This window comes from Vanessa tameamea, chromosome 12 (genome assembly GCF_037043105.1).
Source record: "Vanessa tameamea isolate UH-Manoa-2023 chromosome 12, ilVanTame1 primary haplotype, whole genome shotgun sequence".
Lineage (NCBI taxonomy): Eukaryota > Metazoa > Arthropoda > Insecta > Lepidoptera > Nymphalidae > Vanessa > Vanessa tameamea.
In genome coordinates this window covers 3,294,902-3,320,102 of record NC_087320.1, presented here as the reverse complement: position 1 = coordinate 3,320,102, position 25,201 = coordinate 3,294,902, and positions in this window count along the sequence as shown.

Genomic DNA, 25,201 nt, shown 5'->3' with positions numbered 1-25,201 from the left:
CGGTTAGAAGGGCGAGTGAGCCAGTGTAATCACAGGCACAAGGGACATAACATTGGTGGCGCATAGGTTATGTAAGGAATGGTTAATATTTCTTACAGCGCCTTTGTCTACGGCGGTGGTGACCACTTACCATCAGGTGGCCCATATGCTCGTCCGTCAACCAATGCCATAAAAAAAAAACAAAAAAAAATTTAAAAAGTAGAGTTTTAGCATTCGTTTAAGTGATAAACGGGCGCAAGCAAGAAACGCTTTTCCATGATAAATATCGTAGTTAGAAATAGATTGCTCGCACTATAATCTAAAGTACAAGGTCGTGCAGATGTAACACTTATAACGCTGTATGTTACACTGATATAATAAGGAATAGGTTATATTGTTGGAAAAAATGATATGTGTCGTGGGAGATGTCTGGAACGAAGTTGTTCTATTTGTTATGTATAGAATAACAAAACAATGAACCAACAACGTTTGAGAATAATTAAATGACAAGAAATATTTTTTATTAAAATGCCGTACGACTTCAGCAATAACAAGAAAAAAGTTTAAGTAAAGTTATATAAAACCATAACCGTAACCGTGACCGAGGGGAACGTCACCTGGAGTGGTCATAACGCTTTTTCCTTGATGTGACGTTGTCGTTTCCGTGACGATTTTTGCTATTTCACTCTACCGTAAGAGAACTACGTTCCAATACGATTTATCAACGAAGCGTGACCGGTGAGAGTGGTTTCTACATTACCGTATCGTTACTAAAAACATGATAGTAATATATAGTACAGAATTGGTTCTTACCCCTACCCTCCTATCCAAGTTACCCCATTCTACCGAATTTTAAAATTATATATTTTGGTACAAACGAAAAGACAGCATACGAGCTTTGATTTTAAGTCAAATTCAACACGTGTTTGCTTTATACTTTTTATTGAGGTGTGATACAGTGGCCACTGTATATAGTATATTCATATTATTAAAGAATTATTGTATATTTTCGGTTTTACAAAAAAATCTGATTACCCATTAATAGACAGTATTTGTCATTATAGTTTAGAGATAGACAATGTGGACATTTCATTTTACATAAACGTAAGGTAACACATACTTTTTCATTAAAAATTTCTTAAAACAGTTTACTCAGATTTTAATTTTCCAACTTTATTATGTTTGTAAAACTTGTACACATAAAGAATGCGATAAATATTTTATTAATAATAGTTCCCGGCAACGCTCAAGTTCAAGTTGACGACAACAAATTGTTTGAAGGTTTTTACAACAATTTTTGTCATTTAATAATTGAAGTTGTTCAAGAATTCTAAACGACTCTCGAGAGAATTTCATAACGCTCTTATCAAAGCGATAAAATTACATACAAAAGATTTATTTAAATGTAACGGTCTAAGTTTTCAGACGTGAATTTAGTTATGAAAGTTTTTTCTTTAATATAAATATTTTTCGCATCAATGTGCGTAAAAAAAACAATTATTCTGAGAGTTCGTCTTAAACCGGTTAAAATATTTTTTGGAGCAAATTTAATTTATATATTTAATATTAATAAAAATTTATGAGGTAGGATAATCAAAATAAATAATAAATAAATAATGTATAAATTTTTATTGTTTTTTATTATTGTTTCTGTCATCAAATGTATATAAATAGGTTGGGGAATGGTTGAACGGTATAAAAGTTTACGTAATGCAATAGCGAGTTACAAAAAATACATTCTATACGTGTAAATTATTAAGGTAATCGGTCAAAGGGCGTCGAAATATAATAATCTGAAATCAATATAAAAAGTTAAAAATTTTATATATAAGAAAAATACACAAATCAATTTTATGTTGACGTCATTTTCATTCATGAACTACATCATGTAACCTGACAGCTCACGAAGCTCTCCACCATCATACTTCATCCGAATCGACGTTTAAAAGACAGGTTTGGACTTTGGATGAGAAATATTACCAAGTACAAAATTGCCTGTCCAGGCGATGCTATCTCAGCTCTGATATCCGATGAATTCATCTCAATTGATCTCAATGTGACTATCGATCGCAACTTTTATTCGATATTTTTTTTATACACATATAATTTAAACTATGAAAAATTAAACGTAATAATAAAAAATTAAATTATCTTTAGCCATATTTTGTTAAGTAATAATATAGTGATATAAATTGAATATTTTAATCTTCTATGTATATAAATAAAAATGAATGTTGCTAAAGTGTAAGTCCAAAAATTCGAGAACGGCTGGACAAATTCGGCATATCTTCCCCAATTCGCACAAAATGTTTTAAAGGAAAGAAAAACGTAATTAAATCGCGTGGGAAATTATTTAAAAAAAAAAGCATTTTTCTTTTCCCATAGTTGTCTATCTATACAAACAAAGGCTCGTTTGGTTTATTGTGATGATATTAATTAAAATGCATGGTATACGATATTTTTTGTTTGGTTGCCTGGGGCGTAAACAAATGAAACTGACGGTTTACCAACACGGGAGCACGCTACATACAACTGTCCATGAGAGTAGCATGCATTTTCAGGATTAACGCTGCAAACACTCAACTACATACCCTGGACAATCATTGCGAGAGCATACCGCATTGGAAAGTGCAATCATTTGAATTCAAATGGTACGTCAGTTTGTACCATATCATAAAAGTATAATATTTATCAAAATATTATTATGTAATCCTGGCTTCGGATCACGTTAATACTTCTGAACAGAAACTAGTGAACAATGTTCATTATAAGTGCGCAAATGCGTAAAAAAGAAAAAACAATAAGCTTATTATTTTCATGTTCCTTGCAGAAGACAAAAATAATTACATATGGGACGGATTTCAACTACAATAAAATAAAATATTGGTGAAGAGGTCGATCGAAATTATTTTGTCAGACATATATATATCTAACATAAATTTTATTACGGAAATACTGAACAACGTTATTCGATAGATTAAAATATTTGTTCCATATCTCTCTTGACGAACGAATAGTCTAAATTGATGATAAAAGCAATTTCGACAGCGGTCAGTCCCTAAAGTGAATCTATATCGTGGTTTCCTATGCTACGGACGTCCGGTAAAAGCCAATTCGAATTTTTTCCTCTTTCCGACTTTTGTTTTTTTCTGTGTCGAAGGCGTGTACAAAACAAACAACGGAACCGGTGATGTGATTTTATACAATAAAAACAAATATGCGATGGCAATTTTATAATAAAATTTTGCTTAGTTGTATTAATTTATACAATAGTTATAGTAACTGTACTTTTTAAATACTGAATAAAAAATAAATCTCAATTCAATTCACAACTAAAAATATATAAACTATCATAGTTTTATGTCGAGTCCTGCTAGTTTTATTGTAACTTTGTTATTATGAATATGATTTATTTCTCGTATGTTTAGTTGAACATAAATAACTTTAACCTAGGAGCATGTTAATATCCCTTTGTTAGGTAAACTTTTAATTCTCCGTGGTACTCAACTAGGAGTTGTTGGACATATGCAAATTTTTACCAATTCGATATTTTACTATACCGCAGATTCTGATGTGAATTACAAAAACAAACTAATTTCCTGAAAACTGGTGATGCTTGAACTTGGTCATGCACGTGATATCCAATAGAACTAGACCATCTGATCCACGAAAGAACGCGTGGCTAACCACGATATGAAATACACAATAAAGAACAAACTTTTTGAAATTAAGGTAAATGATTCAACATTTACCAATAGTCGAACTGATTGGACGTAGGCTACTGGTTGTCCGCCTTCATTCAGCAAGGTCTCGCTACCTCTTGTAGGTCGGTCTTCATCGGTCCTGGCTGGAGGCATCCCTACGCTGCGTTTTCTGTTCACAGTTTGGTAGCTATAATGGTTAAGTAAGACGAATTTATTGAAAACTTTTATCTTCAAACATAGCTGTATAGGTGACGTAAGGTCATCACACAATCGGAAAAAGGTAAAATTCACATAATTTTTATTTTTATTAATGAGGATAAATATTTATTTAATTTATAGTGAACTTAAGTAGAAAAAGGCTCGACCTTATTAAGGTTAATCTCATTAAAGTATAAAAGTTTAATCTAACTTAGTTAGAGCATAATGTCGAAGGTACGCTGCTATAAGCTTTTTTAAATTTACCTAGAATCAGTTCAATTACTTTATAAAAAATACTAGTTGTTTGTTTGTCAAGGATTCTTTATCTCCATAAATGAATCCTTGACAGATTTGTTTTTTGCTGTTGATCCCGTAGTTTTTACGTCTAAGTTTTTCCTCGAGATCCAAGACCAACTAATAATGCTGATAATATCTTACTTTTGCTGTGCTAGAGCCATTCGCATTTACCTGGGTAGGTACCATTATTAATCTACAGCTGACCCTCAAGTCAAAAAGGAATGTCAGCTAGCGCAATTACATATAGAATAGGCATAACATGGGGCAGTTTACATATCTTTCAGATCCTGAATCGTCATTGCTTACACTGCCAATGCGTCATCAATCAGGAAATAAGATGTTATGTCCCTTGTGCTCGTAGTTACTGGCTCAGTCACCATCAAAATCAGAACACAACAGTACTAAATATTGCTGCTTGGCAGTAGCTTGGCATATTATGTGGAGTGGGCACCTACTAAGATGCCTTATAACCAAGTTAATATATTCGTCTAACATTTCATATATTTTTGGTGTTGACACTAATGTCGTTATAGAATTGATAAACTACAGCAAGAAAATAAAGTTACTGAAGTGGAAAATCTAAAGGCAACTTTTTAAGAAGTCTATTTCTTGCCTCGTGACATTTTTTAGTCAAACTTTCTTGGCCTGATTTCCATAAACTTTCTTTTCGCTATATCTGTCAAAAACCAGCAACTCTGGTCTGAATAATGCGATATTGTGAGTTTTTAAATACTTCGCTTTCGATTAAATATTATAAAATTTTAGTATTATTTTTCATAAATCAAATTTTATGCAAATTGCATGCAACTTTTTCCATTTTTTTTTTGTTAGCTTCATAGAATTTTATATTTCCAGAAAGGATCGGCTTTCCTTAATATATTTTTTGTTAAATCGGTGGTCACCTCTATTCTTAGCCAATGAAGATAATAATGTCTATCGAAAATCAGAAATAGATTCTCGGCAGAATAATTGAGGTCACAGCCCTCGAAAGCACAACCAACATTAAATTATTACACTTTAAACCGAATGAATATAAATATTCTTGAATTCTTTTCAAATAAAATGTTGTAATAAAATTTCAATGCAAGATGAAAGCGGTTCCTGGATATACGTGCGGATGACACCTTAAGTACGATTTATTGATGTTCTCTCTGAAGTATGAAAGTAGCAAAAACTTGTTCTATTCAGCGATTCAGTCATATTTTATTTCTTTTAACCGATTATGTCGATTTTATTTTAAGATTATAAAAAAATTATGTTGTTGTAGTTAAGGTTATACCTGGCTGATTAGAGAAGAATAATTTGGTGGTCAATGACGCGATGTCTTTAATTTACTACAAAGGTTCAGCTTATGTTGGCTAGACGTGCTCTAAGAAGGCGCGAGATTGTAAAAACTGATATAATTTTCAAATTAAAGAAAAACAAATGTCATTTATTTTTAGACATGTGATTTGAATTTGGAACTTATAATTCATAATCATATAAAATGCACGCTAGATCAACAAGGCAGTTGATTAAGTACTTAATATGCTGTTCACAATTTCCTTTTAAGTACTAGTTAATTGAAAGTGAATAAAAAGTAATTAGCTGGTGTCGAGAAATAGCACGAATTGAGGCCACTTTAAACGCACACAGTGCAGTGTTTCACATTGCTTATTTGCACTCTTTAAGCATAATTGAGCGCTTGAATTGCTTGAATATTATATAATTGAGTTCATTTCGATATGGATTTTGAAATCAGTTTAATAAATCGAGTAAATATTTTCGTCCAATTTGTCGGAATCACGATTCAATGTTGCTAGACGCTTGAAGTATATTTTCACCGTTCTTTGCAGCCATGGCTTGTGGATCGTAGAATAAATATTTTTAATTTTAACTGTTGAGTTATATAAAGTTAAAACGTAAATAAGCCTTTTTGTAAAATTATTAGTTTTCGGTGCTAATTTTTTAAATTAGTATGTTAAAAGCGTTGATCAATTATCAAAATTAATTCAATAATGAAGCGATTAAAATAATGTTAGATACGATTTCTGGGATTTAAATTCTAAAAAATGCTGACCATATATGATAATTTCGACCAACTGGACCTACTTTTTCAAAGGTAAAACATTATTTGGGCCCCTAAATAGTTGAAGCCAAAATATGATGATTTAATATCTACTATTACAGTATACCGCTTTTTCGAATTTTTCCACCAGCGTCATTTGATGGTAGCGATGACAGCGTTCAGAATCGGAATTTTATTGTTGCTGGCCTGGACCTGCAGTTTTTGTGCTGCTGCCATCATCATAATTATCAGAAGCCAGACAACTCCGTCTGCTGGGCCGTCAATATAAAATTAGTAAATAATTTTTAATAGAAGCTGATTTAATAACCTAATATCAATTCAATTTTACAATGAAAAATGAAATACTATAAAAGGTTTATAAATTATAAACATTTTTATATTACTACTCGCTGTTACCCGCGGCTTTGCTCGCGTAGAATATGAATATATTTACAAATTAACTTAAAATATTACGTTAATATAAGACCTCTTTTTATACCACATTGGTTTGTATTTCAGCCCTTTGGGTAGAATATCCAGAAACTCTTAAATGCGAATCAACTCATTTTTAATCTGTAGCGCAAAATTAAAATTTCATGCTTCTAACTTCAAGATGACGGACTCCCAGACTAACCTGTATACGAAATGTCAAATTCTTTTTCTCTCCTTAGCCGTAGAATAACCAGAAACGCTAAAATGCGAATCAACTAATTTTTAATCGGTGTCCCAAAAATAAATTTTCTAGCTTCTAACTTCAAAACTGACAGACTTCCAGACTTACCTGTATACGGAATGTTAACCTCTATTTCTCCCCTTAAGCGTAAAATATCCAGAAACGCTTGAATACTTATCTACTCTTTTTTAATCGGTGTCCCAAAAATAAAATTTCTAGCTTCTAACTTCAAAACTGACAGACTTCCAGACTTACCTGTATACAGAATTTTAACCCAATTTCCCTCCTTAGGCGTAAAATATCCAGAAACGTTTAAATAAGTATCAACTCATTTTTAATCAGTAGGCCATAAATAAAGTTTCATGGTTCTAAGTTCAAAAATGACGGACTTTCAAACTAACCTAAATAAGAAATATCAACCCCTATTAAACCCCTTAGAGGTAGAATATCTAGAAACACTTAAATACGTATTTAATCAGTATCTCAAAAATAAAGTTTCACATTTTTAATTTAAAAAAATGACGGACTCCCATAAAAACTTTCATCCCTTATTTCACCCTCTCTGAGGTAGGATATCAAATAACGCTTAAATACGTATTTACTCATTTTTGATCAGTATCCCAAAAATAAAGTTTCATGTTTCTAACTTCAAAAATGACGGACTTCTATACAAACTTTCAACCCTTATTTCACCCCCGTAGGGGTAGAATATGCAGAAACACTTAAATAAGTATCTACTATTTTTTAATCTGTATCCCAAAAATAAAGTTTTATGTTTATAACTTAATAAATTACGGACTTCCATACAAACGTTCAACCCCTATTTCACTTTTTAAGAGGTAGAATTCATGATATGTTAGTTTATAAGTTTACAGCCTAAAATATAAGTTTTATGCTTCTAGTTCTAAAAAATGACAATACTTTCAACAACTTACAACCTTTCTCCCCCTTTTCAACCCTTTACAGCACTTTTTTCCAAATAAAAAGTAGCCTATGTCCTTTCTCAGACTCTAGACTATTTGTGTACCAAATTTCATTTAAATCGGTCCAGTAGTTTTGACGTGAAAGCGAGACAGACGGACAGACAGACAGTTACTTTCGCATTTATAATATTAATAATAATAAGTATTACTATGGATTGTTATTAAAATAAATATTTGAATTGTAATGTCGGTGTGTATTGTGTATGTATATTATATTATTACATAAATAATAAATAAATATTAAATAGAATATTATATTGTATTTGTGTAATTGTATAGTGTTATAAATAAATATGATAAATTAATAAACTAATTATAAACACAATAATAATTCACCTACACACATAAAGTGCGAGTCGGACTCGTGGACCGAGGTTTCCATATACAAATTTATATATTACATTTTATAGGTATGTAAATAGCTCATAGATCTACCAAAAGAGAACGATGCTTGAAGATTTTTCTCTTATTTCAAGTTTTTTTAAATTTTGCCAATACAAGCAGAGCCCTGCTCCTTAGCAAAATGTACGCAGTGTGGGATCAATTTATATTGGATTATTTTATAAACAAATAAAAATAAAAAAGTCATGATTTTCAGTAACTATCTTCATGCCAAATTTCAAGTTTCTAGGACTACGGACTTTCAGGAAAAAAATACAATTCCCGTTTATTCCCTATCCCTTGTGAATTCCGAAATATCCTAAAAATAGTTTTTAGTTGTTGTTATAACCTACTTGCATGCTAAATTCGAAACCCCTAATAATTATAGTTACGGAGATAGAGCTACTTTGGTTCGAAAATATAAATTCCATATATCCCGTAGGAATTTTGAAAAATCCCTTCTTAGTGCACCTCTAGGATACTCAAGGTATACGTGTGCCAAATTTCAAGTCTCTAGGTCCAGTGGTTTAGGCTGTGTGTTGTCTGTCAGTCACTCAGTCACGGAAGAGTTTTATATATATTGATAAAAGGTTTATAATTTATAAACCTTTTATAGTCTCATTAATTTTACACGTGTATTGAAAAAAAAACTCTTAAACTGTATTTAATACGAAATCAAACTGGCGAAATTATGATTATGTTTAATGAAATAACAAACAAAATGAGTAAATTTTGATCAGAATAGACAATTAATTATTTACATTAACCACAGCGCGGTCAAATTAATTTCAGTTTTGGCTATGGCGTTGAAAATCGTAATAAACTGTTTTCAATCTAACTTATGAACTACATTTAAATTCCAAAATTTGAATTGTACTTTGAATTACTAGCAGTAATTCCTAGTTATCCTCGCATTAAATTTCGATTGGGGATATAGGTATCTGTGGGCCAAGATAAATAATTGTAATAAAATATCAGTTGATACATTCGTTTGTATCCACCAAAGGTATAGTCTTTTCCAATTTTTAGAGGAGTAAGGCAAAATTAACATTGAATTAATGCGACATAATCGATCGAGATCTCTGATATTTATTATGGAGGAAATATTGCGTTTTGAATGTCAGCGAAGTTGTTATCGGAACTAGTATAATTAATGTGGATATAAATAGTAAATTGGAATAATCCTGTAATATGTCTTAATAAATATTAATCAAGTACTGTCCAGTGTTCGTAGTGCGTAATATAGCCAATATTTTATTAACTACTGGTCATTGACTTTTGCGCTGTAAAAAATATTAATAATTTTTAACATCGTCAATGCGCCACAAACCTTGGGAACTGAGATGTTATGTCCTTGGTGGCTGTAGTCACACAGGCTCAACCACCCTTCAAATCGGATATGTATTGAGTGGGTTGGCCTTCCACAAAACTCCAGCAATATATAATATATATAAACCAGCGTATATTCTAACCAGTGCAGTATGTTGTAACCAGTGCAGTGCAATATGTTGTACTTTAAATTGTAAAATTAACAATAAATTTTATTAAGAACTTTTTCGTAAATTTAGTATAAAATAACTTCGCATATTTTACTCTTAAACAGCAACACCAAGTATTGATGTTTGGTGTTCCGATTTGTAGGGTGAGCCTATTGATAGACTACAGGCACATAGGACATAATATCTAAGTTCCCAAGGTTTCTTGGTGGTAGGGCTTTGTGCAAGCCCGTCTGGGTAGGTACCACCCACTCATCAGATATTCTACCGCCAAGCAGCAGTACTCAGTATTGTTGTGTTCCGGTTTGAAGGGTGAGTGAGCCAGTGTAACTACAGGCACAAGGGATATAACATCTTAATTCCCAAGGTTGGTGGTGCATTGGTGATGTAAGGAATGGTTAATATTTCTTACAGCGCTATTGTCTATGGGCGGTGGTGACCACTTACCATCAGGTGGCCTATTTGCTCGTTCGCCTATCGAAACCATAAAAAAAAAATAGTAGCGCAATGACTGTATAGTATTCATTGCCATTAGAGCCATTTACAAGTCTGCCTGACTTTTTGAATTAAATAAATAATAAATATTTTTCCATGCAATAATAATTACAGTATCGTCTGAACGTTTCGTGAAGTCTTAAGAATTAGGTGTACCTACAAAAAGTAAAACTTCATAAGGGTCAGGCTTAAAAGCTCATTGAAGTACGAAATAAAAGCCTCGCGTTAGAGAATTTAAGGTACACTTTTTATCCCTTGTAACGTTTTAAGGGCTCATTTGAAATATGTGATTAAAGCAAGTATAGCGTTTAAATACCTTGAGTTTCTTCTTATTCGTAGCACTTTTAAATGTATTCCCATAATTTTGTCGAAACGATTATATTTAATCGAATTCTACTGACGTTCATTTAATTTCACGTGTACAGTTTGTGTGGCTTAAAATTCGTTAACTGAATATTTTAATAAGTTCTATTATAATAGTAATATCTCGTGCAGTGCTAAAAACAGCGTCAAAACCAAATAAATAATATAAGAGCAAGCGAATGATAAACATTATTAATATATTGGATTGAAGTTGAATATAATTTTGTATGCAGATATAGTTCGCATGGCTAAAATTAAATTCTGAATAATTACTATAACGGGCATTGAATCCAGGAGACGTGATTGTTGATGCGTTTCTAATTGAATGTTATATTAATTAAGGTGAGCGCTATCTAAAACAAAACATATTATTATTAATTATTTATTTTTATTACCGACTATATAAACAGAAATCCAAATCCAGTCTAAAATACATAAACAATAGTTCTTCTATTTCTGAAGTTACGACCAATAGCTCTAGTCATACTAGCCTTTACAACATTATTGGAAGCGTGACGAGTTCTAGCCTCCGCCTTTATTTAAGCTATTGAGGGCTCCACGTTGTTATAGATCGTCGATAAAGGGTGTAACCTTATTTCTAAAACACATTTTTGGCACCCACGTTTTAGTATGAATGCTGCTTTATTGTAACCTATTTTCATTTTCATGTTCAATTAAAAAGTTAGTTTACGGTCGACACCTAGACATTCACTTCAGTTTACCAATATTGGTGGAATAGCTATATCTATACGACTATATGTGTATCTCGGATTATCCCGATTCCATTTGTTGTAGAGTTAGTTGTTTAGTAAACCAATATAAATTTGTCGGGGTTAACCTTGATTTTCCAATTCATAAGCCAATAGTATTGTGTGATCCAATCCGCAGATTGGATCGGATCTTGTCGAAAATGTGGTCATGTATAATGCGATGTCATCCGTCAAGTCAGTTAATTGATTTTTTTCAGTCGTGTTAGTTATGTCACTGGTAAAACGTGAATACTATACCAGGGTAGTGCGGAGCCTAGATAGACTCGGATAGGCCGAGGCGAGGACAGTGTTCCGAAAAGATGTAGAGAAAAGAATGATTTGTAACATAGTTTCGTATGATTAGCGAGTTTCAGCTAGAGTTTAATCCCAGTATGTATAGTTTATATAAAAAATCAAATATGTCAATGTTGACTATTGATTGATATGACAACTAAATTGATCAAGCCACATTCACCTACCGATGTACTACAAAGGGCATTAAAAACGACTTGTGCCACTGTGCCTGTTATTATATTGGCTCACTATACTTTCAAACCAGGCCAAAGCAATACAAAGTTTTCATGTTGGCATTAGAAGAATTGATGATTATGCGATATCCCAGACGTACATAAAGCCTAGGTAAAACACTGTCACTGGGTAAAACCTGGAAGATTAAAAATCCAAAAACATATAGAGTAAATATTCATATTTATAACAATGTTTGAAATTTGTATCATGAAAGACATCAAAACACATTTCAAAAAGACTTCAAAACGAAAATTAATATCGGAATTAACTTTTGTCCTAAAAATATATGCACTAGTAACTTTTTGAATATATGCATTGATCGGCATTCCTTGCATCTTTAATTTTTTTATAAGTCCAGTCCTCCCGAAGATTTTTAGATTACTTTATAGTAACATATCAGAAGACTTCTCATACCATCAATTTCGACTCAACCTGATGAGCGGTGTAGAACGCATACGACACAAACAAACATTTTTATCAAATGCGTCAATATTATTTTATTGTTACAAAAAATTTATATCTACACATGGTTTTAAAAAGCTTTATTAAATTTTAAGATAATTAGTACGTTCAAAGTTGACGACATTCAATTTATTTTTTGTAAATGTTTTGCAAAGAACTATCCACATAATGTAAGTTATGATAAAAGGGCCGCTCATATATAGCACAATAAATAGAATAGCGTTGTTGGTCCGAAATTTAGTAATTTTTCCTTTGTGTTTGAATAATTTTATTACTAATTTAAACATTATAAAGTAAATTTCTATCGTATTTCATGTATCTTTGTTTTTAATAGTAATATTTAGATAATTTTAAAAAGCAATACACTTTTGGAATATTTTTGGTAAATTTTTATTAGGCCTTTTTAATGGTGGAGTCCCGTAGTCTAAAAAATAAGTATTTCATATCGAAAAAAAAAATACACACCTGTTTATATAATATTAGTATGGTTATGGTATAAGTACCTTAAGGGTTTTCCTTGACTAGTGAGATTAATATGGATTGTTAAAACAAATTTCTGAGGCTTAAAATTTCAACTTTAAATCTTGTACCATTTTCTGCTGGCTTAGAGTTTTATATAAGTTATATAATAACAATTTAATAAATTATCTTTCCACAAAACCTTTTTTTTTTCCTAAATTAAAGCCACGAGATTTTTCCCTCCACAGTTTTACAGTAATAAATCAAATGAACTGATAGGATCTATAAAATATATCGACTATAAGAAAAATAAAGGAGAATTTCTTGCCACAAATTCGGCTGAGATAAAGCTTACCGATGTAATAGACAGTGTTCCGCCATTATCTAGTATTTATTAGCAATCGCTGAAAAGAATCACTGGGTAGAATTCTTTCGACTGAATTTCGTTGTCTTTAGTCTCGCGTTAACTGTATCTGACTATATAAGGAGTTAATATATTGAAATAGCACAATGGATCTGGTAGAGTAGATATTAACCGATTATCGAGCGTTCGAATTCAGGCAAGCTTCACTGAGTTTTCTTGGGTTATATGAATTATATTGTATGTGTGTTGTAATATAATTGTTTATGGCTCAACATATAGGTGGGTAAGGTAAGCATTGTGAGAACTGCATATGGTAGATGTAATTTTGTCACTTGATGTAATATTTGGTAGTAGGGCTTTGTGCTAGCCCATCTGGGTAGGTATCACCCACTCATCAATATTCTCCCAGTATAGTTGCAGTTTGAAGGGTGAGTGCGCCAGCGTAACTACAGGAACAAGGGACATGATATCTTAGTTTAAATATTGGTGACACATTGGCGATGTTAGGAATGGTTAATATTTCGCTCGTCCAACAACACTTATCATAAAAAAAAAAGTTTGTTTCCACCAACTATAATAGTGTGGTAGAAGAGGTTTTGCTCCATTTGCGAGCTGTGACTTAAACAATACATCATTATGCATAACCAAAGACGCTTACACTTCATATTACTAAAGAATAAATACTCCGCACGACGTCACACGTGACGAACGTTGCTGCTTCGCCGCCGTCGTAACGTGATGATTTAACCTTTCTCAAGAAATGTCTCATGTAGGTCAAAAAGATTTTTCAAATGTTCCAATAAACTAAAATGTACTATTTTGTGATGTCATGCAACCATTATAGCTGCAAATGGGGCATAATCTATCTTTACCAATCCTGTCTGTATGAGATTACAAACAAAAAAAAATACATTCTTCAGATTTATATATACAAATAAAATATACCTAAACAATTATTCAAGTTTAATTAAATCCAATGAGTAATAAACATATCTAATACCTTTGTACAACACAAATTAATTAGATACGAAACAAATTGGTAGATAAACAACTCAGCAATCAGACGGATAATATTTATAATATCGGTGTTATTGATCAATAAAGGTCCTGTTCCCAAAATTAATGTTTTAAAAAGTGTTTTAGTTATACACAACCTCTAGGTAGCATTTTGATCATGTTTGAAGAAATACTACGATTGGTATGAACCATCTCGATAAACATTGGAATAGAAAGAAATATTAACCATTTCCATCATCGCCAATGCGCCACCAACCTTGGGAACAACCTTGAATGATGTATGATTTGAATGATATAATTAATGAGGTAGGGTTGCTTTTTTTAATATTTTTTTTACCATTTTCATATTTTACAAAATAGTAAATATTAGGGTCAATAATCTTTACAATAACTAGACTATCCTTCATCTATATAACGAGAATATACTTCTTGAAATCAATAAAAACTTTTTTTTGGTTTTGAAACATCAGATCCGTGTTCATCAGATACAAAAAAGTAATAAAATCTCTTTTTATGAAACTGGTCTACAAATTGTGACCTGAGATTTGGCGCTTACTTAGCTCAAATACTGAGCCTAGCGAGAGAGGTAATAGTGTCAACGTCTTGGGTAGTCAGCGTGTTTGTTACAATGCCAGACGATAATCTTTTGGAGTGTGTTTTTTTATTACCTTTGTTGTATCATGTATATTAGTATATAGTTTAATTATATCTATACATAATTTTTTTTATTATTTAATAAATATAAGATGTTATTATATTATTATTATAATTTTCATTCTGCACGTCATTTAGATATAGGGTAGATTGGTAAGTAACTTAATATTAGTAGTAATCTAGAATATTGTTATACCTGAGATTGAGGTTATTTGCTTGTTTCACTTGAAACGCGATAGGATCTGTTCATTTTGTCTTGTGAAATTCAACATGCTTTTGCTAACGAAAATACAACGAGCTCATATTTATTTTTATTTTTATAGGCAAATGGGTCATAGTTAGTGATCACCTCCGCCCACAGACATTGGTTTTGTATAAATTGACCATTCTTTACACATTCAGTGCATCATTATAGAAATGAGCCTTGCTTGAAATCGCATTGGCTTACTTAGGTTAGCGTTAAAAGACTCCTTTATTAAATTCGACGCTGTCTGACCGACCACATTAAGAGTCACGGAGAGATATATACATAATAATAAGTACATTTATTTGTCATGGAGGTTTTTATAAAATTTACTGTAACACTGTATTAATTCGCTGCTTCATGACATTGCAATTTTTGATACTTTTATACTTTTACTTCTAACCGATTTTCATTATCATTGGTATTTTTATGCACTGGCGAGATGTCACAAATAGGAAGACAAATTTACAAAAGTTGAAGATAAAAATTTCTTAAACTTTAAAAAAAAATAATTAAAATGACTTTTAATAAATAATTAATAAAATTAAAAGAAGCAACAATAAAATGCCATGAATATTAGTATTTTAAAAAAGTTTACTGAATGATATTTTATTTTATTTATAACGTGTAACATTTATTGTTGCGCTTTGGGGGTAAGGCCGAAGTTTGGTTGTGACGGCATGACGCTCTCTTATATCATGATACTTGCTCTCATCCGTTAAACTACAACTTCTTATGTGTGTGTGGCGCGTATCTAAATACTTGATACATTGTTACGTATAAAAAAAAAAAAAATGAATTCTTTAAATAACCATCAATTTCGATTTGTCACATCTGTCGAGCTTCCCATGACAACCAAATATTATAGAGACATACTCGTTAATATTTTGTTCACATATATGACAACCGTAAAAATCGAGATTGATCAAATGTGTGTAAACATATCGCATGACTTGTTAAAAAATACATTCCGCAACAATTATAAGAATTACATTCGAATATATCGAATATTGTTTTTGGCAACATTTAATCATTCTTTGTATGCAATTAATTTCATTTTCTCGCACTGCAATGAGCTTACTATATTACTGATGAAACCAAATGTTTTTGAGTGAAAGGCTATCCAATTTCATTAATTTGAACTACCCATCAACTCGTTGAGAGAAACATCTGCAATCAATTTAAAAGTGTACCTTTCTGGATACTGTTTACTGGTACAAGTCCGTAGTTTAGTTGAGTGAAAGAAATCTACATTTCCATTTGAAAATTCACCGTTACTTCAATGTTTTCAATCATTTTATGATCATTATGCGTATTTGATATTCAATTAGGCCTTGAAATGTTTTAGGGATTTAAAAAGAAACTGTTAAGTAGGTTTTATTTTGTAAAATATAAGCATTGAAGGATATTCAAATAAACTCCTAAAAGCATTTTTGTATGTAAAACACCATGAAATGTTTTCACGATTTTAATTACAGATTTTATGTGAATAAGGTACAATTATATCTATACACAAATTAACTCATAAACTGCATCAATGTTCAAGACGCCGTTGAAATGAACATTTTAACCAAGTATCCAAACTATTTATAAAAAACTAAATTTAAACCTAATTTTATTTTTTATGTTTAGTTATTTAACTTAATAACATCGTAGGATTATATCTTTAAGTGTATGTTTGTATGCTGGAAAGGAAAATTCAATTTTTTTGAAGAAAAACGATAAATGTAACAAAAAATGGTTCTGGTTGGTTTATTTAAACGGTGTTGCGGAATATTGTTCCATTATTGTGAAATGTAAGAAAACATCGTGAGGAAACCTGCATGTGTCTAATTTCAACGAAATTCTGCCACATGTGTATCCACCAACCCGCATTGGAGCAGCGTGGTGGAATATGTTCCAAAATTTAGTCTCAAAGGGAGACTTTAACCCAGCAGTGGGAAATTTATTTGCTGTTAATGTTGTTGTTGTTGTTATTATGAAATTGCTGTTGTTAGTGCTGCTACTCTTGAGCACAGGATTTCTCGCAAGCTGTTGCTCAAATCACTAAAATATTAAATTTGCTCAATGGGAATAAGATCCGAGCTGCTTGCTGGTCAATTCATGATACGTATCCCAACCTCTTAATACCTCAACATTGTTAAACTAGTAAAGCTGCGAGGAGTTGGGCATTTTCTTTCATTACAGTTAAATTTTTGCTTACTAATCGCACGTAAAGTACCACATGATCTTCTAAAACCTCTGTCATATAGCGTTGTGCCGTCAAACCATCTCTTCTAACGTTTAAAACCATTTCGGTGAACACAAGTTTGGTTCGCCCGATCATTGAAATGCTACCCCATACCATACACGAACCGCCTCCAAATGGAACACGCTCCTCAATACAAAATTGAGCATATCTCTCCTCACGTCGACAATAGACTCGTCTGCGACCGTCTGCTTTATTTAGCCATCTAAACTAATCGGTAAACAATATCCCACCACGCACAAATCTTATACGAGTTTGTCTGTGACTGCCGCTTCGATTTTTGCAAACATATTGCGAAGAGATCATCCCAAAGAGAAAAAAACAATTTAAATATCTCTAGCGTTACCCAAAAGCAGAATGCCGTACGACATAGTACTATGAAAATAAGCAAAGTATACTTATGGAGTAGTATCAACATCAGTTAGTTGTCTAACTGTTCTAACCGCGCGTGTTTCGGAGTGGAGTCTCCCTGTCAGGGACGATAAATGAGAATTCCACTGAAGTTTTGAGTCCAAAGTGATTCCTAAAAATATTGTAAGATTAGTTCAATGTATATCACTAGATCACTGATTAAACTATTATATTAGGAAAGTGTTCATTTTTTGTTAATTTTACTTGGGGGTAGGTTCTAGTGCAAGTCCGCCACACATCGTATATTTTACCGTCAAGCAACAATACTTATTATTATTGTGTTCTGGATTAAAGGTTAAGTGAGCTAGTGTAAGTACACAAGGGACATGATATCTCAGTTCACAAGGTCCGTGGCGCATTGGCGATGAAACGAATGGTTAAAAAAAATTTCGGTGCCAATGACTATAAACGAATGTGAATGGACAGTGGTGACCACTTAAGGTCAGGCGGCACATTTAAATGTCAGCCAAGTGACATAAAAAATACAAAGTAATAAATTTTCTTGTTCAAAATTGTCACCTTACAATAATTCAATTATTTTTCATCTAATAAGTAGATACTTAATATATTTCAATTTAATACAAAGGTCTAGTAAAGTTCAAAGGAGGCCGATATAAGTCACACTAAAAAATGTAACTGATTTAAAAAAATATATATTCATAATTTGAATGAAATAAATTATGATTAAAATGGTAAAACGTTAAGAAAATACTTACTCGTAGCTGTAATAATGCTTAGCCGCGTACTGGACCTCTGTTCCATATTCATGATATTTATTTTCTAATGTATTTTTCTTTTCTTGCTTTATGTAAAATAAGCGGGTATTTTTTTAATATTCTCTTACATAGTACTTGCACTTAAATGGTAAAATGAAGTACCCTTTCAAATTTTTACCAATTTCTTTCTCAAGTAAATAAAAAAATATTTCTTGCATTTTTTTAATTTATTTATAACTTTAAAGTTTAATCAGGCTCTAATTATTATTATTACGAGTACCAAGATTACTTTTTATACTCACAAATAAATTAATGTGTGATAGTCTATTTTAATACACAGATTTTCTATGATATGATATATGATATATTTCCATGGAATTGTATGCAATTACGAAACGATACGTATGATTTCCAAGTAGATGGGTCTATTCTATTTTGGGAATTATTTCTTTTCTATTAAAGTTTAAATATGTGGACAGTGACATATTATGACAAATACGCACTGGAAAAAAAACCATAAGTACATACAAATTCCTCTGAATCACATAATCGAATTCTTATTGCTCAAAATACTCTGATGTTAAGTTAAGAAATAAAAAAAGAGTCCAAGAATTTTGGCGATATAAACTATTATATTTATTTTGTAAAATTTTTTTTTCGCAAACGATTCGATAATTATTGGTAAACTCGATGTGACGTCATCACATTTCGTTAATTTCTGTAATAGTTTTTAAAGACAAAACTGAAAAGTTCGTTCGGCAAAATCTCGTTCTTCACGCTCAAACTGCATTCAATCTAAGTCAGAAATTTTAAGTAAATTACTTTACAGAGTTTTTTCGTCGAGTCTTTTAAAATAATTTGTATTTTTATCAATGGAAACTTTAAAAGATATTTTTGGTTAAAAACATTTACTTTAATATTACAACGTAAAGCGCTCTCGGGTAAGAATTCGTATAATGTATTGATTAAATCGGTATTAATTTCAGTCAGTTCATTGTGGTTCAGTTGATTGTGATATACAGGAATACCCCCAGGTATTGAGAGCAACGAATTTGCTACCGCTGTTTAATTGAAATTAAGTTCAACGAGACAACATGAAATGCGTTTGATGAAAAGTGACGTAACATTTGCGTGGAAATGATATGTTTGTAATACATAAAACTTGATTGAATTATTTGAGGCATGAATAAATGATAAATTCTCACGTGAATGACTTGCCGTTTCGATCGTAATTTTGTTTACGTTGCTGTAGTATGGTTAAACATATAAAATTGATGTTTTTATATTTGTTTAAGATTATTCGACTACCGATCGCTATATTATTTATTATATAGCAGAAAATATGGTGTAGGTATTTTTTATTCCGAATATTTTTATGCTACCTTCCTTGTTGTTACTCGTAATCACTCCGTGGAACCCACTTTCAACGGCAGCTTTTGCTTCTCATTTCTAAACAGGTTGGTGCGGTCTGACGTTGTTGGGGCACTTTCCATCGGGTTCCTCCTGCTCGTTTTCCTCCTATTATAAAAAAAAAACACTTTTTCGACCTTTAAAAAAAATTTTGTATTAAGCCATTATTTTTTTAAAAGCCAAGATGGCTAGAGTTAAAAATACATAAAAGTTAACAAAATTTTCGATTCGATTCAAGTGTGAGTATGTTTGTTGAACATATATAATAATAATACCGCAATTAAGCGACCCAACTGTACAAAAAATATTCTCTATCACTTAGCCTTTTCATAATATCTGTTAGTCATTACCGAATATAACTATTTTGCTAACTATTATTATTTCTATTTATTGTACTATTTGAGAAACCTGCCATGCACGTGTTAATAAAAAAATGTACGAAGTTTCAATTCGATCGAATATACAAATAACATGCGAACAAAAACATGCACAAAATTGTGTATATGTGATAATATGTAAGAATTCTTAGTGATATGTTTTGTAGAAGTATTGTAATAACTTAAAGTGTCAATAGCGCAATGGCTTACGGGCGGCCTAGCGATGTAAAAAGTCGCAGGGTCGATCCTGACCCCTCGTACTCACTCCTAACACAAGTGATAAGCTTAAAAAGAGGGGTAATTAGGAATATTAGTAACGACTTAATTTGGGCCATTGCTATTATATTTATTATTCTTTATAAAAAAAATGATATTTTGAGAATATTAAAAATTTGAACATAAAAACGGTTTTCGTTACGGAAATTTAAGACTAATTTCGCTTTCATAAAACTCGACAAGTCAAAAATGGCTTGCTTTGAATTTGGTTTCACGTATAAAACCGTTCCCGTAATTATATTTTCGTGGCTTTGTACCGTAATGATAGGACGTGTAACATCGTTTTCGAAAAAAGGCGATACGTGGGAGCCTTTATACATACAAAAAGCAAACGCTGGCATATGCGATACTTGCTGGATTTTTCATTTAAAATACTGCGTTCTATTTTTTGTGAAATTTTGCGGCTTTCAGCCTAAAACTTTTGTTTAGGCAGTCTGTTCCCTTCCTTGAAATACGGAAATACAAACACACAAATATATATATAGATACATAAAAAATTATTATACGTAATGAATTATTTAATACAGATAATATTCCTAGTTGAACCAAATCTTCTTGGGTGTTACATAAAAAAATATTTTTAAAACAATAATAATGTTCATATTAGTATTGCTTGATTGTCCGATTAGTCTAATATATTTATTAGATTTATTCTATATATACTAGATATAGTTGGTGGCGCATAGGTGAAGTGAGGAATGGTTAATATTTCTTACAGCGCCTTTATATATGGGCGGTGGTGACCACTTACCATCAAGTAGCCCATATGCTCGCCCGCCAACCAATGCCATAAAAAAAATATTATTCATTCGTCACATTTTTTTATCATGACCTTAAAAAGTAAAAAAACTTAGCAATCAAGTAAATAGTAATTAATGTTTCGATAGCCGAATTATGGTCGCATTTAACGTAAACGAAGTTGCGACCACAAGCTCGCTTGATTATAAATAAGTTAAATTCATACCTAATTTATATGCGCGATGTGATGCGAGTTGAATTGTTAACTCGGTCGAGTAATAGGAGTTAAGAAAATTTCGTTAACACGGTATATATGTATGTATTCCATAATAACATTTATTTATTAGTTTTAGTTATAAATTAATGTTATTTTATTAATTCTTACATATTCTATTAGCTATCCTAACATCGTAGGTTGTCTGGAAGAGATCGCTATGTAGCGATAAGGTCGACAAAATTGTACGCCTCTTTTATTTAAATCCAGATCCATGTTGTATTTCTTTATTTTCTTTGTGTGGTGAACAATACAGTATAAAGTATATTCGATTAAGCCAATGACAATTCATACTTCAATTTTTTTTAACGTAACATTATATACCTACGCTATGATCCAGTAGCGGGTTTGTACAAGTATAGGCTGTATCATTTTCGCCCTCACCTCTGCAATCGTTAGCGCCTGAGCGCCTAATTTGATTTTGTAATTTATCAATTTAGTTGAAATTGCACAAAAGTGTTTTAAACATATTTAAAGTAAATCAGATGTCGCCTTGAAGTCTTTCTTCTACATGGTATCAGACTGATTTTTTAATCATTTCAGTAGCTATACAACTATTTTGTTTAAATGTTCTCTAAATGAATTATCTCTTAAAGCCGCCGTTCTAGCCTAGGCATATTCAGCTTACTGATAAATCAATGCTATGATCCTCAATATCTCCAATGAATTTAAATCGATATATTCGGGTTCCCCGTTCAAACAAGAGACATAATAGTTAAACAATGGCCACGTATTACTTGTGATACACAAGTCAGGTAAACGTTAAGTACGTAACAATAGGTCGAGCGACCTTCAACATCACTACATAGTATAAAACAAAGTCGCTTCCCGCTGTCTGTCTCTACCTCTGCACGCTAGGATATTAAAAACTACGCAACAGATTTTGATGCGGTTTTTTTAATAGATGCAGTGATTCAAGAGGTTCATATGTATATTACATGCCTAAAATAGTAGAAAAAAATATTGATAATTTTAGAAGTTTCTAATGTGATGTCGTAAATAAACACATTTTGTACTACAGACAATAATTAATTTTGTTTAATGACAAGCTTTGCCGATGAATAAATTTCAATCATATGTTGAAAAACAATTTTTAATGCGATAATTAATTGATAAAGGATTATGTAGATGATAAAAAAATGTGGAATTAGTAATCGTTGATTTCTATGCGGGATACGTTATAATTAAATTATTTTATTTAATAATCTATGTAACTGATTGTCGGAAAAGAGTAAGCGCTGAGTTTCTTTCCGGTTCTTCTCGGTGTCATATGCCAAACGTAATTTCGGTGTAAAATAACGATTCAAAAGCAAAAAGTTTTTATACTTTTCAAATATTACCTTGGGAACTAAGATGTAATTCCCTTGTGCCTGTATTAACACACACACTCACCATTCAAACCGAAATACAACAATAGTAAGTATTGCTTGCTTGGTGGTAGAATATATGATGAGTGGGTTCCTACTCAGACGGGGTTGCACAAAGCCCTGCAACCAAGTGCAATAATATTCACACAAATCTACACATTAACATTGCAATTGCATTGCCTTTAGTTAGACTTACAATAAATCTGCCTCTCTACAATAAACTCCTGAATAATATCAGGCAGAAGCCACTCCAAAATAGAGAAAATATTCAATAAATTAAACAGTACAAGGTAATTACTTTTTCTTTCAACAATGACGCATTGACCTAACCTAGATTAGTAGATTACCATATTTGTAGGTTATTCAAACCGCTTGACCTCCATATTGAATTAAGAGGCAAGAATAAGGCTAATTTCTAATCAGTCATCTTAATTTTGATATTTAATCTAGACTAATAATATGAACCACGAAAGTTTGAGGCTGAATAACTATAAGCTCTAACCAAGAGGAGCAGTATGACCTCAATATAAGCTAGTCAATTGCCAGGGAAAATTTATACTTCCATTATCTAAGTATGCCTATGTGAACACTGACAATTTTCAAACGAGCTGCTACTGAGTATAGCACAGTAAAATCCTCTAACTTTTTAATCGTACGATCTTGGGTTTGAACATAGAACTTGAGGATCTACGACCTTATATCTTATATAGATATTTATAGATAACTTATATGTATATTATATTATGTTCTATTTAAGTTTACTGGCTAAAGCGAATAGTAATTTGAGACGTATTGTTCCAGCGTCAAACTTCAAAAACCAAATTAATATGCATGTCGAAGTCTGTAAAAAACCGAAAAAACGTCAGTTATCTTTTTACGTACCGCAAATTTCACAATGAACTCCACTTCGTAGAGCCGATGGAATGGAAATAGATAAAGAATATTGACGGTTTTAAAGTAATACTAGCTTCCTTATTTTAATCACCGACATCCAGATTTTCTTCCTCCATCTCTCGTTATTACGGTTTTGTTCCGTCACGTCAGGTACATATACCTACATATTCATTTTAATATTTAATTGATGGATATCTGTGTGTTTAACTTCTGATGCTAATAACGATCAACCGAATTTAATGTAAAACAAAAATAAGAGAAACTTCGAGTTCATATGAATTAATTTATGATTATTAAACGTGCACAAAAATCTGTCATCGTTTTATGGCAGATTTACATTGTGGTTAGAAAGATAATTAACTTAACGAAATAGACAAAGATATATTTTAGAGGCTTTATTTATAACTCACTGTTGGCATTATGTGGCGATATATGTCAGAGGTCAAATATTTTTGGTTTAGCAGCTTTGACCGCTTTGTAATCTGTGTGATGGAAATAATGGAATTGACCCATTTTTATTTTGTTCAATAATCCATAAACCAATATTTCAATTAACTTTTTTATAACATTTTACACATACTGTTTTTAATTTACGCTTAGTTTTTGTTACTTTTTTAATGTATTCAAAGCTCTGGGTTTACATTAACATAGCTATTATTCTATTATTTTCTAATTATGCAGACGTGCACGCGTTGCGAGAGTTCAATTAATGTTTATATTTCTTCTCTTTTTTTATCATTTTCCATTTAATATTCCATTTGAAACATGTTAATTGTAATTATGTAAGAACCCGCAACTCAGTATTGCTTTTGTAATACCTAATACTATATAATAGGCAAATACAAGGTGTACAATATAAAGCGAAAACTATATAGTGTCACATCGTATTTTGTACCAATTCCAATGACTCTTGGACCACGGCCCAAAGCCGAGCTCACGCTATTATGCGGATTTTGTTAAATCCCCTGGGAACAGGGGCAAAGTTTATTTGTCCGCCAATCTTGATTAAGGCAGATCATGTTGAACTACTATGTAAATAAGAAAGTTGAAAAGAATGAATTTAACAGGGGAATTGCTATCGGATAATCTTAAGCTTAATTTCTTGTTTATCTTAAATTTTTAGCGAATTCTTTTATTTATTTCGGTAGGGCTTTATGCAAGCTCGATTCGAATAGTTTGTATTCCTTACATTGTTAAAGTCTATGAGTGGTGGGGAGCATTTACTATTGGATGGTCCATTTGCCAGTCAACCTACCGATTAGCAATGTATATATGTAGGTATTTATGATTATCAATCGAAAACATACAAGATATTCTTTATAAAGGTTAAATATTTAATTACATTTATTTTAAGAAGAAAAAGTTTTATACAATATCATATTAGTCTCAAGTGAAAG